At 37.6% G+C, this 13,758-nt stretch overlaps 1 protein-coding gene across 2 annotated transcripts in view; it reads left to right on the top strand.

Moving 5' to 3' along the window:
* LOC129242690 (EH domain-containing protein 1) overlaps positions 1-13,758 on the top strand; it is a 35,669-nt gene that overhangs the window by 19,401 nt on the left and 2,510 nt on the right. The gene's annotated exons all lie outside the window — the stretch shown is intronic.

Below are 13,758 nucleotides of genomic sequence, written 5' to 3'. Positions count from 1 at the left end.
CAGACTTTCCAGGCTTTAGAAATTATGCATACGGACGCAGTAGCGAAAGGGCTTGCGTTTGGCTACCATTCGTTAGAGACTGGTTTGAAACTCCCTGTCGGCGTACAACACCAAATAATAGAACAGGTTGTGTTCAAATAGCAAAAGCCTCCGAATACATACCTGCCATGAAAAGGTTTCTCGTAGGAAAACCATCTGCATCAAGGGTTATTAAAATTTTAAGGATTTTTAAGATTGCAATAACAAATATGAAAACCTAATTCCTCCAATTTATTTCAAATTTGAGAAAAATGTATTTATTTGCAAAACTTATCTTTGAAAAACATTTTACTGACAGTATACAGGGTTTGATTGAAAAGTAGTGAGCCTTATTGTTTTAAGCAGTTTTATTAAACCTTTTGGCTTACACAACTAATATTCCTCAAAATAGGACTCTTGAGCGTCAATACACCGCTGGTAGCAGTCCTTCCACTGTAGGAAACAGTGCGGTGTGCGCCCGCGCATTGTCGTTATGAAGGATCCAATTGTTGACGAGGTCGGGCCGAACCCGCGCTACGCGGTTTTTCAGCCGAAGGAGAACTTCTTTGTAAAATGCCGCGTTTACAGTGCTTCCTGGAGGTACAAACTCCTTGTGGACGATGCCTCGAGAGTCGAAAAAGATGATCAGCATGGTTTTGACCTTCCAGATCGCTGTTCGTCTTCGACGTCCTCCCGGCCTTCCTTGAACGACTTGTGCCACCGTTTTACCTGGGCTCTAGACAGAGATTGGTCCCCGTAAGCCTCCTTGAGTAGCCCAATGGTTTCGGTACTCGTTTTGTTTAGCTTTACTGGGACCGGTTTCTAGTGGATGGGGAAGGCCCAACGATCTTTCTCCCCCACCAGCCGATTCGGTTGATCGCTTGGCAGAGGCTCCGCGCGGGAAGGCTCATTACTTTTCAATCAAACCCTGTAATGAACTCAAAAATAGCGAATTATATTAGTTTTAGGAAAAATAAATCTATTATTTTCTCGGTAAATGGCTGTAGTGATCGATATCTCGTAATTGATCAAGCAAAATTACAATCAATCAAGTATTTGATCAAGTGTATGCTCGTTGTCAAGGTGACATCACACACAAAAAAATTCGTTTGCTGTTTTTTTGTTTGTGCCATTCAGTTGTGGGTTAAAGCGTGTTAACAATGGAAGTCAACAAAGAGAAAATTCTATACAATTTGCAGTTTGTCTTTGGTGAATGCTACAAATATCTATTCTGCTCCAATATACAGAACGTAATTGTTCCAAAGTTACGCGGGTCTCAGAGACAGCTGAAGCTCTTCGAGCTAAGAAATGTGAAAAGAGACTCTAGATCAGACTAGATCAACAACAACAACAGCCAGCGGGCTAAATCCGGCCAGCTAGTGGCATCCATCCGGGTCGCAACAGCTTAAGTCTAGTGTTATCAATATGGCCCACGACAGCTAATGTTTTACTGTTGTTACTGTTGCTGTTATAATTTTTGTGGAGGAGACTGAAAACACAATAATAATTACTCGATTTTATTTACTTGCACGGTAAAACTTTGCGACAGAAATATGAAGTACCTAAGCATATTAATAACTAAAAAATAATTAATTGAAATTTATCCCAGTAATAAAAGAAAAATATACTAATCAGATTTATGTAGTTGTGATTTTACACTGACCTTTGTTTGTAGTTGTGGATTAATTTTACTTGTAGCAATTATTAAAAGTGATTTAAGATGCTGATCGGTGAATTTAGATCTGTAAACATTCTTTGTGTATTTCATCTTGGAAAACGTTTTCTCAAAGTACGTAGTACCAAAAAAAGAAAACAATCCACGATGCAAATTATCAAACTGTGCCAGTAGAAGACTCTTACAAAATTCCAACAAATATGAATTTTGATATTTGTTCTTAAACATATCACTGCACTGTAAATCAATAATTTCCATTTGGATTTCCGGAGCCAGGGTTTCAATGTCAGAATCAAAAGGATTTTGAAAAGGCTTAATTTCATTCGCAATGGCATGAAAGTCTGAGAAACGACTATCGAAATTATTGTTCAAAGTACTTAAAGTTTCGACTGCAAAATCGACGGGAAATTCTGTCTCTGTAGTTGGTTGAATGTTTCACAAAAAAAAAACAATAAAAAATTTCCTAAATATGCCACCTGTTGTGGATAGCTGAAATAGATATGACGTAGTATAGTACATAGTAGCACTACTTGCCACTAGATGCCTGTTTGCTTAGGTGTGCAGAAAAATTAAAATTGTTTTGTCCATTGGAACATTCCGAAAAAATTATTATGGCCCTAGGGTTTCAAAGTTTAAAGCCGTAGATGAACAACATTCCTCGCCCATCTGTAGTCGAGTCGAAGAGATGTCTCCTGACGCACCCAGCTTCTAATAAGTGCCTGCGTTGATGAATCGTGCGATAGCAACCCCTTATCGGGAGTAGGGAGGCCTAGTTGTGAAGATGTCGCTAGAGAGATAATAGGTGGCATCCCGTGGCGGTCCTGATGGCAGTATTCTGATAGGTCTGAAGTGTTGTTCACTGCCAATCACTAGTGCTGCGAATGCAGCGCAATTTAAAACCGACCGACCGAATTGCTTTAAATGTCTACAGCAAGATTTCTTTCCTATGCTCCAAGTGGTTTCGGCTAGTGATTTGAAGACTTTTGAACTTTAGTGGCAATTGCGGTTGCTTGCGGCGAGAAGGAGAGTAAACTGACGGCGATGAGTCCCAAGATTTTGGGGTTGTTTGCAATCGGTATTGATGTAACATCGACTTTCATCTTTAACTGCAATTTGACCTCCTTCGTTCAGGTTGTAAAAAGAGCCGCAGTAGATTTAGTGGAGGAAAGCTGGAGATTCTTCGCAGTGAGAAAGCGAGAAAGCGAGAAAGCACAACGATAGAAGCCTAGTGTTGTGTGGCCTTTGTTAAAACTCCGAAATCAACTGAGGTTTCTTTTCTCCTCAGGAGATCATTTTTTATTTATCCTTAATGCATGCTCTTTGTCAGACTCATGTGTAATTGTTTATTTGAGAAAATTCTTCTTCATTTATATGCATGAATGTATGTATTTTCATAAATTAATTACTAATTCCATATGTCGCAAACTTTCGCAAGGCTTTCTCTCGTTAATTGCAAAATCGCTTTCTTCCCGTTTAGTGGGCTGATTGTGTCTAGCATTCTACCTTCAATTGCTGTCTTCCAGTCAGATGATCGCCCCGCCTGCTGTGGCTGGCCGCTTCAATTGAAATCTTCTTCTATTTGGCATTGTGCACACAAATCAACCAATTTTTTTCTTTCCTCTTTGTTTTGTCAAGTCCGCATGCCTAATCTAGGCTAAATGCTTACATACCTGCCTATCTAAAAAATATACTCACTCAATTACTTATGTATGTATGTGTGTAGGTGTGTGTAAATACCTATGTACCTGTCCGTGTTTGCTATCCTATCGCAATGTGTCGCCATGGCGTCATACTCGTATCTCAAAACTGGCAAAAATGTATGCAAATTGTACACGATTAGTGTTGTTTTTGTTTTTGTTCTCTGTGGTGCTCGCTGATTTTAGCAGGTTTAAGTAATCGAAATGAATGAAGCATGAATGAGCTTGGCTGTGACGCCGGTTCTGGTTGAGTGCACCGTGCGGGCGGATATGTGAAAGTGCCTCTGTGTGTGTGTGTGTGTGGGGAAAGGGCCATTGTGTGACCAGTTGTGACTTATTTATCAGCCGCCCGCGCTCACTTATTGTCGTTTAATGCCAAGTGCCACATTTGACAGCATCAAGCTGCGCTCTGATTCCAATCACACACTCACCGACTGTCGGCCAATTCATTGAATGCAACATTGCAGCTGGCGCTGGCGGCATTTTCGAGGCACTCACCTCAATTGGCGGCACAAGCTGCGTGTGCTGGTGTCACTTTTTCGCTCAAATATTAAATAAATAAATGCAAGTGGGTTACCCTCTTGCCAATCAGCGAAAGCAGATGATCTTTGTTGTTGAGTTAGATTATTTGTACAAACCTATCTACGTATATATGTGTGTGTATGGGTATAGGTTTTATTTGATTTGTATGTTTGTGGGTTGTGGACTTGCAGTTTTCTAAATGACTTGATGTCATATTGAATATGAGTTAATGAATGCGTGCGGCTATAAAAGCATTCAAATTGTGCACTCATTCTTGCACACGATATGGGTTAGTAAATATGTATGTGTGTATGTACTACATATCAGCAATGCATTTGCTCATTCATACTTTTCTCAGTCAACCATTCAGAGAATTTAGCACAGCGAATCGAGGTTATCGTTGATAGTCGACTTAAAACTGATGTGAGCTTTAGCCATTTAACGATTGAACGAATATTTTAGATTGAAAAGTATTTGAAGCTTTCGTGCGAATAAAAAATTAAAAGTATAACTAATTAGATAAATTTTCTGACTTAAATTTACACTTGAAATTACACTACGCGACAATTTAAGGGCAACTCAAACATGCCTGGACTTTGTTTTTATTTTCTGAAAGTATTCCTATTTCCGATGGTTCCATGGCGGAACAAAGGGAACAGCTGAAAGTATGCCTATCCCGTTAGGATAGTAAAATTACGTTTTCGTATAATAAATAGCTATTAACAGAAAATAGGTTTGGATATCTTATAAAATTTAGATATTTTAAATGATAACATTGATAGAATGTTTGATTTTTGATTAAATAAAATATCAATTTGTTCCACTGAGTATAAAAAATTTGTTAAACAACGAAAAAAACAATAATTTAATTTTTTTTCATCTATAATTGTGAATAACTTTTGAAAGAGCGATTTTATAAAAAAATGTTAAGGAACATTTTTTGTAGAGAATTGAATTTCCTTGAAAAATTTTTATTGTTCGTTTTTTTATATTTATTTGTTGATAAGTTGCAGAATTGCACAATAAAAAAATACATCAATGTTCAAAGCTTGATTACTCGGAAACGACTCATCTGGCAAATATTTTGAAACAGACTTTCTTTGTAGGGAATTTAATTTACTAAAAATCTATGTATAAAAAATTTTTTCACCTCAGTAGTTTGGGAGCTTTGACGAAAAACTGAAAGCACAAATAAAAAATCAAAATTGAAGGTGATAGACCTCTTAATATTAATATTAAGGGCTCAAATCTTCACAATATTTTTTTTATCACCTTGAACAAGATTTTCGATATAGTGAAGAAAAAAAAATAGCAGATTTTTTTGGCCCAGTCTAGTACATATGTTTTCACTTTCGGTAAAAATCAAGTACCAGTAGGATTCTGCATATAGCGAAATATTTCCACTGGATTGAAAGTTCAAAAACTTTACTGAAAAATGTGTTTACACAGTTTTATTTGAAAGCTTTTTCTAATCATTATAAACCTAAAAAAACCCATACATTAACATAAAATAGTAAAGCTATAGCAAAAAAACCTAAAACCAACAAAAGTCTACATACAGTACACAAATATCTTACTCCAGTGTAAAAAACTTCACTTAACTCTAAGTAATATTGCTTCTTATTTTAGTCGGTCCACCATTACCATCAATTACAGCTTGAAGCCTTCGTGGCATCGATGTGACTAAATTTGTTAACTCTGCAGAAGTTATGTTGTTCCAAGCTTCTATTAGTCGTTCTTTGAGTACTGAAGCGCTTGAAATCGGATTTTTTCTAATTGTTCATGTTCAATGTTCAATAATTTTCAAATCTGGGCTTTGCAGTGGTGTATTTAATGGCCTTGGAGCATATTAAACTTCGACTCATCTGTAAACAAAACTTTTTGCCAAAAATCCATCCCCTTTTGCCGGTATGCTTTGGCGAACTCCAGGCGAAGTTTACGGTTTTTTTTAGAAATAAGGTTTTTTTCGTGGTGTTCTACTATGGAAGCCGTTTTTGTTCAGAGCTCTTTGAATTGTTCTTGGATGTATGAGCTTGATATATCCTCGGTCAATTTCGGAGCGGAACCTTTTGGATTTTTCTCCTCTTCTTTTAGAATCAAGCTGACGTCTCTGCCAGATAGTTTGCTCGGGCGGCCACTGCGCGACTTATTTTTGGTGGAACCACTATTTTTAAAGTTTTTTACAATGGTCTGGACTGTCGCACGACTTAAGTTTAAAATTTTTGAAATTTCGCTATATGATTTTTCTTTCCTGTGCTGAATAACTAAATTTCTAACGTCAACTGTAGTGTGAAATTTACATTTGATAACTCTAAATAAGGAAAAATTCATGTTTGGAGCTTGGAAAACGAAAAAGGAAATACTCCATAAGATTTAATGAAACTAATCTCGTTTGTATTTGTGCATGAATGCATATAATAACAAACCAAAACGTATTCTAAAATATTTCATGTACTCTTAAAGGGCGTATTTTAACATTTGTTTACATGTGCACACACACTTATCCATATATGTATATATTCATTAGATGCGTATAAACGATGCATGCGCGTGTATTAGTCGATATTTGGGCGAAAAATTAACTTCATCCGCTGTTCTAAAGAATTCAATTGTATTTCAACAAGTGCATTGATATGTATGTATGTGTATGTATATGTACATGTGTGAGCATGAAATATAAATATATGCGCGTATGTATGTATGTAAACTACATAATTACAAAAAAGTATCGCATGAAACGAACGAAAACGCAATGTGTGGAAAAGTGAATGAACTTCCGATCAGCTAAAATAAGGAAATTGTGCGGATCTGCAATGACAGAAAGTCGCGTTCTTGCACAGTGATCTTTTTTTGTAATAATAAATATTGAGTAAAATAACCTGTACAAAATAAAGCCTGTACATGTTATTCTTCGTTATGTTGTTTACTATAAAAGGCATTGATCTGAAAAAGTAGTGATTATTACTAAATAGTCATATCGATAGCAGCAGGAGAGTACTGCATATACAAGATGGCGCAAAATTAATCACCTTATCGGAAGATTTGTACTTTTTGAAAGTGATGTCATACGTCAATCATATTTGCCACTTGTGTACTAGACAGATGCGATATGCAAACGGATAAGCAATGAAGCGCGTAAATGTCGAAATAAAGAGGTAGAAGTCACTCAAAATCATTTTGTTTTTTTGCTTATTAAAAAAGTTACTCAAAAAAAAAATGATGATGTTAAATATTGCACCACAAATTGTACAATAATAATAATATACGCATTTACTCAGCTCAATCACATGTTTCAATGATATGTAGGCAAAGTTTTGTCTTCTCTTAAATAGAGAGGTCATGCAGTTTTATGCCGTTTTTGAACCGCAAGCAGTTTTTATATTTAGTAGCTTTTTAATAACAGTAATTCGCTCTGAGTCTAGCCATTACCACCCGAGGCGTGATCACAGTTAGTTAGGACGAGCCTCTTTATACTTTATACAGGGTCTTTCAAGTTCAAGTTGGTTTTTTTTTTAATTTAAATTGAACAAATATTTTAAATGTGAACTCCATGGTGTAAGGTGTGCTCTTTAGCATGATCTGAGCGCATTTGACAGAATCTGCTAATGGGCTGACGTCTCTTTGGATGTGTTTGCGAAAAAACTGAGATTGTGTTGGTGATGGGCCAAAAAAATCAACTAATGACACTTCATTGCCGTCTGAACAACGACTGATTGGGCGAGTGTGTGAATATACCGGGTGCTTCAAAAAAATGTATACACACTTTGAACTATTGTAGTTTTCCCGCTCTACAAGGCTAATGTTATATTTCTTCGCCAGGTGCCAGCATAATCGTCCCTCTATGTTATATTATCAGTTGGAATTTGTAATATCAACATGGAGGACGTACGTTTGAGTTTTGAAGAACGTAAGCAGGTTATTAAGTGGTACTGGAAGTTTGAGAATGTAAATGACGTTCAAAGACAGTGGAGAAGGGAGTATGATACAGAACCACCTTCAAGATTAACAATTACACGCATACGAGACAAATTCGAAGTTCATAGAACAGTGTGTGATGTGCATAAAGGTCATTCAGGTCGGCCTCGAACAGCTACAAGTGATGAGTCATCAACGTTTTGATACGATGTACAGAATCTGTGGTGACTCGTACTCAAAAATGTATTGATGCTGCAGGTCACCAATTTGAACAGTATTAACATTTGTTATTTATGTTTCATTTACATTGGACTTTCAGCTTTCTATTTTCCTGAAATTTAACTTTGTAGACCGGTAAATAAATTTTCTATGGAAGTTCAAAGTGTGTATACATTTTTTTGAAGCACCCGGTATGTATGTGGAATGATTGTACAGAATTCGGCTGCCGAATCTCCCAAGTCGCGTGGCAACCGAAAACCAGTTTAGAGTTATCAAAAAATCGACTTTTTTTATTGCATAAATTGTTAGTATAACTGCTCAAGAATATGTGGCAAAAATTTTAAAGCGAAATACACCTTATTCCCGATTCTATGAGCACTTAAGTGACTGCCCGTCGGTTCCGCACCATAGCGCGCATTAGTTAGAACGACGTTTTTCTCGAAACTATTTTTTTTCAACTGGTGGGCACTCTACCTCAAAAAGTTATAGACCAATCGTTATCAATTTTTTTCGGAGTATTCTTTATTCAATCCTAATCCAATTTTGGGATTATATTATCATTAAAAATATTTTTTTAAGCAAAATATATGAAAAAATATGGTATGAAAAAATTACATTGTGTTCAAGCGCCTCAAAGATATGCAATTTTCAATATTATTTTATCATAATTAGGTTCATATTCTTAGGAAACATGTTGTTAACGAAAAAAAAATTGTTGTTGGTTACCGATAAAAATTGCAACTTCAGGAATGCCCAAAGCAAGATACTCGGATGGCGATCGTCCATGGATAACACGCTCTAACGCCACTATTTCCGGTGGAAATGGCTTGAAAGAATTTTAAAGTGTACTTAAAAATATGAGTAAAATACCCTCTATGTTTAAAAAATTTCTGATTATTCCTTCCTTATTCAAAAAATTCTCGAAAAACACCAAAATTTCGGCCTCCTAAACCGGTTTCCCCCCTTAAAGAGCAAACCTTCTGAATCTATCATCCTTCTATGAATTCTTTATCTGTATGTAGTAGAGGGATACAATTTTTAAGTAATGGTTTTTGTGATGAAACTTTCGAGAACATTAAGGCAAATAAAACTCAATAAATAAGAATAAATACCAAAATTTATTGAGGAAGTTGGACTCGTAGAAATACTGTGATTCCATGACGGAGTCACAATAGATCTTTCAGCTCGCAGTGCTAAATTATGATAACAAATCATCTCAAGAAATGGCCCTACTAATTGAGCGCTTAACCCAGCATTCCCACGACAATCGGTGCTAGGTAACCGGAACGTGCCGGATTTATATCCGGCCAAGGACTGTCACTTCAATAACATTCCCCTTATATTTACGGAGAATTTTTATGCTGCTACAACAACAACCACTTAAGCCAATAAGATTAGTCTATTTTGTCTACCTTTGTGCTGGAAAAAGTGGTACATTGTTGGACCACCCGATTGATCTTCATAAAGCGCAATCGAGTTAGTCATATGGCGACAATTCTTGCTGCTTATAAAGAAAAACTCATAAAATTTGCTAGCTATCAAAACCAAAATCTTCGCATTTCATTAATATTTTGCTATTTTATTTGAAATACAATAAATGAATAAAAAAACAAGCGATATTTTTTCGAAACTCATCATTTTGCGCCCACTGACTATTTACTTGTATAATTTTATTCTTAGCTATTTGGCAAATACAAATTCCGTCTATAAGCGCGACGACGCATTTTTTGTCTAGCAGCCACAGCAAAAAAAAAAAAAGATGCTCGTGTGGTAGAAATAGTAGTTCTTCAGAGGTACATTAACCTTTGGCTATTGAACTTGAAGTACAGATACTCAGGGATGTATGCATTTAAAATAATTTCACTCATGTTTTTGGGTCAGAGTAACTCAAGTGTAAGCATTAAAAAATTGCAAAATTTAAAAGGGCTTCGTGAATGGTTTTGAGCTATAACAGTTGTTAGCTTTCTTAGGTTTCTTAAAAATTGAGTCGCAAGCGCAAATATGAATGACTTATATAAATACAATTGCAGGTATAGAAACAAGATGACGTCATACTTCTGCTCTACGCAATTTTATGCAACCTATCAGCATTTTTTTATTTTCACTTTTTCACGCCTTATCACATGCCCAGTAGTTAGTCCCTTCCCAGCTAAACGCAGACTTGAATTACTATTTATCTTCTTATGCTTTATTTGTTCAAGTGCTTATTTGTATGTGTGTATGCTCTATTTCTATTTTTGCACCAGTTGCTTAATATTTTGCGTCAACTTTATTTCCATTGCCGTCTCTGATCATTCAACGCCGCTAAGAGCCGTATGCTAACTTTAGCTTCTGCCTGTTATCTTATCAATAAAAAATGTTTCGCGCCAAGTTTGAAAAAATATATTATTTTTCCAATGATCGGCTAACTTGTTACACAACTGCCAAAAAATAAAACAGAACGTATCTCATTTCATAAATTCCTGTGTGTAGCGATGAGCGAATTTACTTTTCGTTCCATCTCACCTGTACACACCCTTTCAACCACACCCCACATTCCTTTTCGACTTGCTGTCTGATTTCCGCGTTTCTTATATTACTTTATTATTTATGGGCCAGTAGCTAATGAAGTTGAAAAATCGATTTTTCAAATATTTAGGGTCAGCAGCTGTCGTTTTTCAGTAATTCAAGGTCAATCAAGCTGCATAAATGCATGAATAGGTGTGACTCGGCACAAAAATTTCTATTTGTTTCCTTTTCTGGTTGAAATATGTAGTTTTTTTCAATGCATAGGGTGTTTCCAAAAAAACGCTCAGTTGTAAATAAAAGAGCTGTGTTTCAGATTTTCACCCAAAGTTGCTCGCTCGTCTCTCATCTAACTTATAAAGTGAGCTTTACTAACCGATAAAAGCTCATTTTAACAATCTTCGTTGTTGTTGTAGCAGCATAAAAATTCGCCATACATGTACTGGGCATGCTACTGGAGTGACAATCCTTGACCGAATATAAATCCGGGTCGTTTCGGTAACGTATTAGGTGTGCAACTAAGTTTAGGTTATGTTAGAATCGACTAGCACACACTGCTGGCGACATTTATTGACAAACAGCGGGAACTTAGTTGCGCACCTAATAGAATCGACTGTCGTAGGAACAAACTATCTTCGTTTTCTCAACTGCCTGGCAAATATAAACTCGCTAGTTTAGAAAATACAAGGTTGTAGTAGTAAAAACCCTATTTTGTTGAACTATTTTTAAGGCTGATAGGGTCTCTGCACAGAGCCATTGGTTCTTTACTTATATCATCTTAAATTTAACCATACATTTTAAAAGATAAATCGTCCGGAGGGCTTAACCAGCCTTTGAGGGAAGGAAAATTAGCTGATCGGTATGAAGTTTGCTCAGAAAACGACCTTAGAGGCGTTAAATAGCAGGATCTCATAGCCAATTAACGTCTTCAACTCGCGGGATAAATATGCCCTCAAGGCTAGTGCAGAAGTGCAGAGTGAGTACAGTCAAAAGGTGCGTCCTGAAGTGGCTGTGAGGTGGCCCAGCCTGAAGCAAGTGCCTAAAGGGGTGCTTCCTACGGCAGAAATTGCTTGCTAAGTATCCTATTAAACTCCTTAACTGGGAGCATAGTAGTCTCGCTGTGGATATGTTCTAAAGAGGCCAAAAAGAGATATCCAGTGGCTATCCTGATAGCAGTATTTTGGCAGGTTTGGAGTGTTATAAACCGATTTATTTTAGAAACTTGTTTGCCAAAACATAATAGAATTCGGCGAGGGATATTTTTTAAAAAAAAATTTCTCGCTTATATTTAATATATATAATATTAAGATGGGGCTTTTTCCTTCGAGGGTATAAATAAAATTTTTTTGAGATTTCTCGGTCAGTTAATTGCAGTATTGCTTATAAAGTCTGTAGCACTAAATTGAAAAAGCACTATTGAAAGTTTTTTATTTTATTTTTCAGCTGCTATACACAGTTTTTATTTTTTAAAGGTGTGTATTTCGAGACTCTAAAGAGTTGAAATAAATTAATTTATTTTTTTTTTCAATAAATAAAGTAATATTTTGCACAAAGTTTTATAAGGTTCTTGGTATATAATGAACTAGAAGCTGGAGATAGTTCAGAGGCACTCATTGGAATCAGTGGGGCGCTTCGAACGACTCCTATTCTGGCGCTCAACGCAATGTTAAATGTGGTACCCATAGACATCGCAGGCAGAATTGCCGCTACACGTACCGTAATCAGACTGAGGGGTTCGGGCTATAAGCTCAACCTCACTTATGGGCACTCAAGCATCCTTAGAAACTTCGAGTTCATCGCCCTGTCAACGAATCAGTGTATACCCTCGCTTAGTCCAACCGGAACCTTCTCCACTCATATTCCATCAAGGCAAGAGTGAACCGGGGGCTACACTTGGGGGCAGGGTCTGGTGAACTTGTTCACGGACGGATCGAAGTTGGAAGGAAAGGTTGGCGGAGGAGTTTTCTGCGAGGAGCTCCCCATCAGATTCAAATTCAGGTTACCGGACCACTGTAGTGTGTTCCAGGCAGAGGTAGCCGCAATCAAGGAGGCAGCTGATTGGCTGCTCACATGCGTACTAACAGTCATCATCATCATAAAGTAGCGATTACAGCTCAGGGTGAGCTTTAGCTGCATCCACAATCATCTTCCAATCTGCATGGTTCATAGCAACAGATCTCCAGCTCCTAACTTGTAGCTTTTTCAGGTCGGATATGGCTTGGTCAAGCCAGGTTAACCTTGGTCGTCCTCGGGTTCAGGTCATTAGACGTACTAACAGTCAGGAAAGTAAATATGTACTCCGACAGCCAAGCGGCAATAAGGGCCCTCGGGTCAGTGACGGTGTATTCGAAACTGGTCAGGGAATGCCTGACTTCTCTTTCGACTGCGTCCGAATTCTTTGAGCTGGCCGGTCAAGGGACATGTGAGGCGATCTCCCCGCGAAAGGAGAGAATTGGGATCCCTCTGACCACCTGCAGTCTGCTCCTGGAAAGATGGGCATCGCGCCAACTCTGCGAGCGTTGGGCAAGTACACAAACTTGTAAGGTCGCGAAATCCTTCTGGCCACGTGTGGACCGGGGGCGCTCGGGCGAGCTCCTGAAGTTGACAAAATATCAGCTCTCGAATCTCGTGGGTTTTCTCACAGGTCACTATGCGCGAGGAATGCATGCTGTGACGCTTGGAATTACCTGAAGTCCCTTTTGCGATGGATGTATAGAGGATGAGGTGGAATCATCTCAGCACCTGCTGGCGGGGCTAAGATCCAGGCATCTTGGCTCTTACTTCTTTGCTGCGCCTGCTGATATAGCAGGCGTTGACATTAAAAATCTGATGAATTTCATCAGTAGCATAAAGCGGTTGAAGCAAACGCAGCACAGTCATCGTTCGTAATCCACACACTCTAGCCCACCCTCCTAACCATCCCAGAACCCTCTCTTCCCGCCCTTCCCCGCATCCCATCGGTCTTCCTCTCTCACCTCACCTTCTTCATAATGGTATCACAAATGACTAATCCGTTTTTTTTCCTCGTCCAAGTGTGCTCATTCCTTGGGCAACCATACGAACCTAACCTAACCTATATAATGAACTATATTTTTTTTAACGAAAAAAATTTAGCATAAAAAATATTGCGAATATTGTAAAAAGTTAGAGTGACTTATTATTTTGAGTGAGAGAGTGGCTTAATTATGTGCGCTCAAGTGTACGCAT

The sequence above is a fragment of the Anastrepha obliqua genome, chromosome 1 (genome assembly GCF_027943255.1).
Source record: "Anastrepha obliqua isolate idAnaObli1 chromosome 1, idAnaObli1_1.0, whole genome shotgun sequence".
NCBI classification, from domain to species: Eukaryota; Metazoa; Arthropoda; class Insecta; order Diptera; family Tephritidae; genus Anastrepha; species Anastrepha obliqua.
The sequence above is the reverse complement of the archived record's forward strand: the minus strand, read 5'-3'. Positions and strand labels throughout refer to the sequence as shown.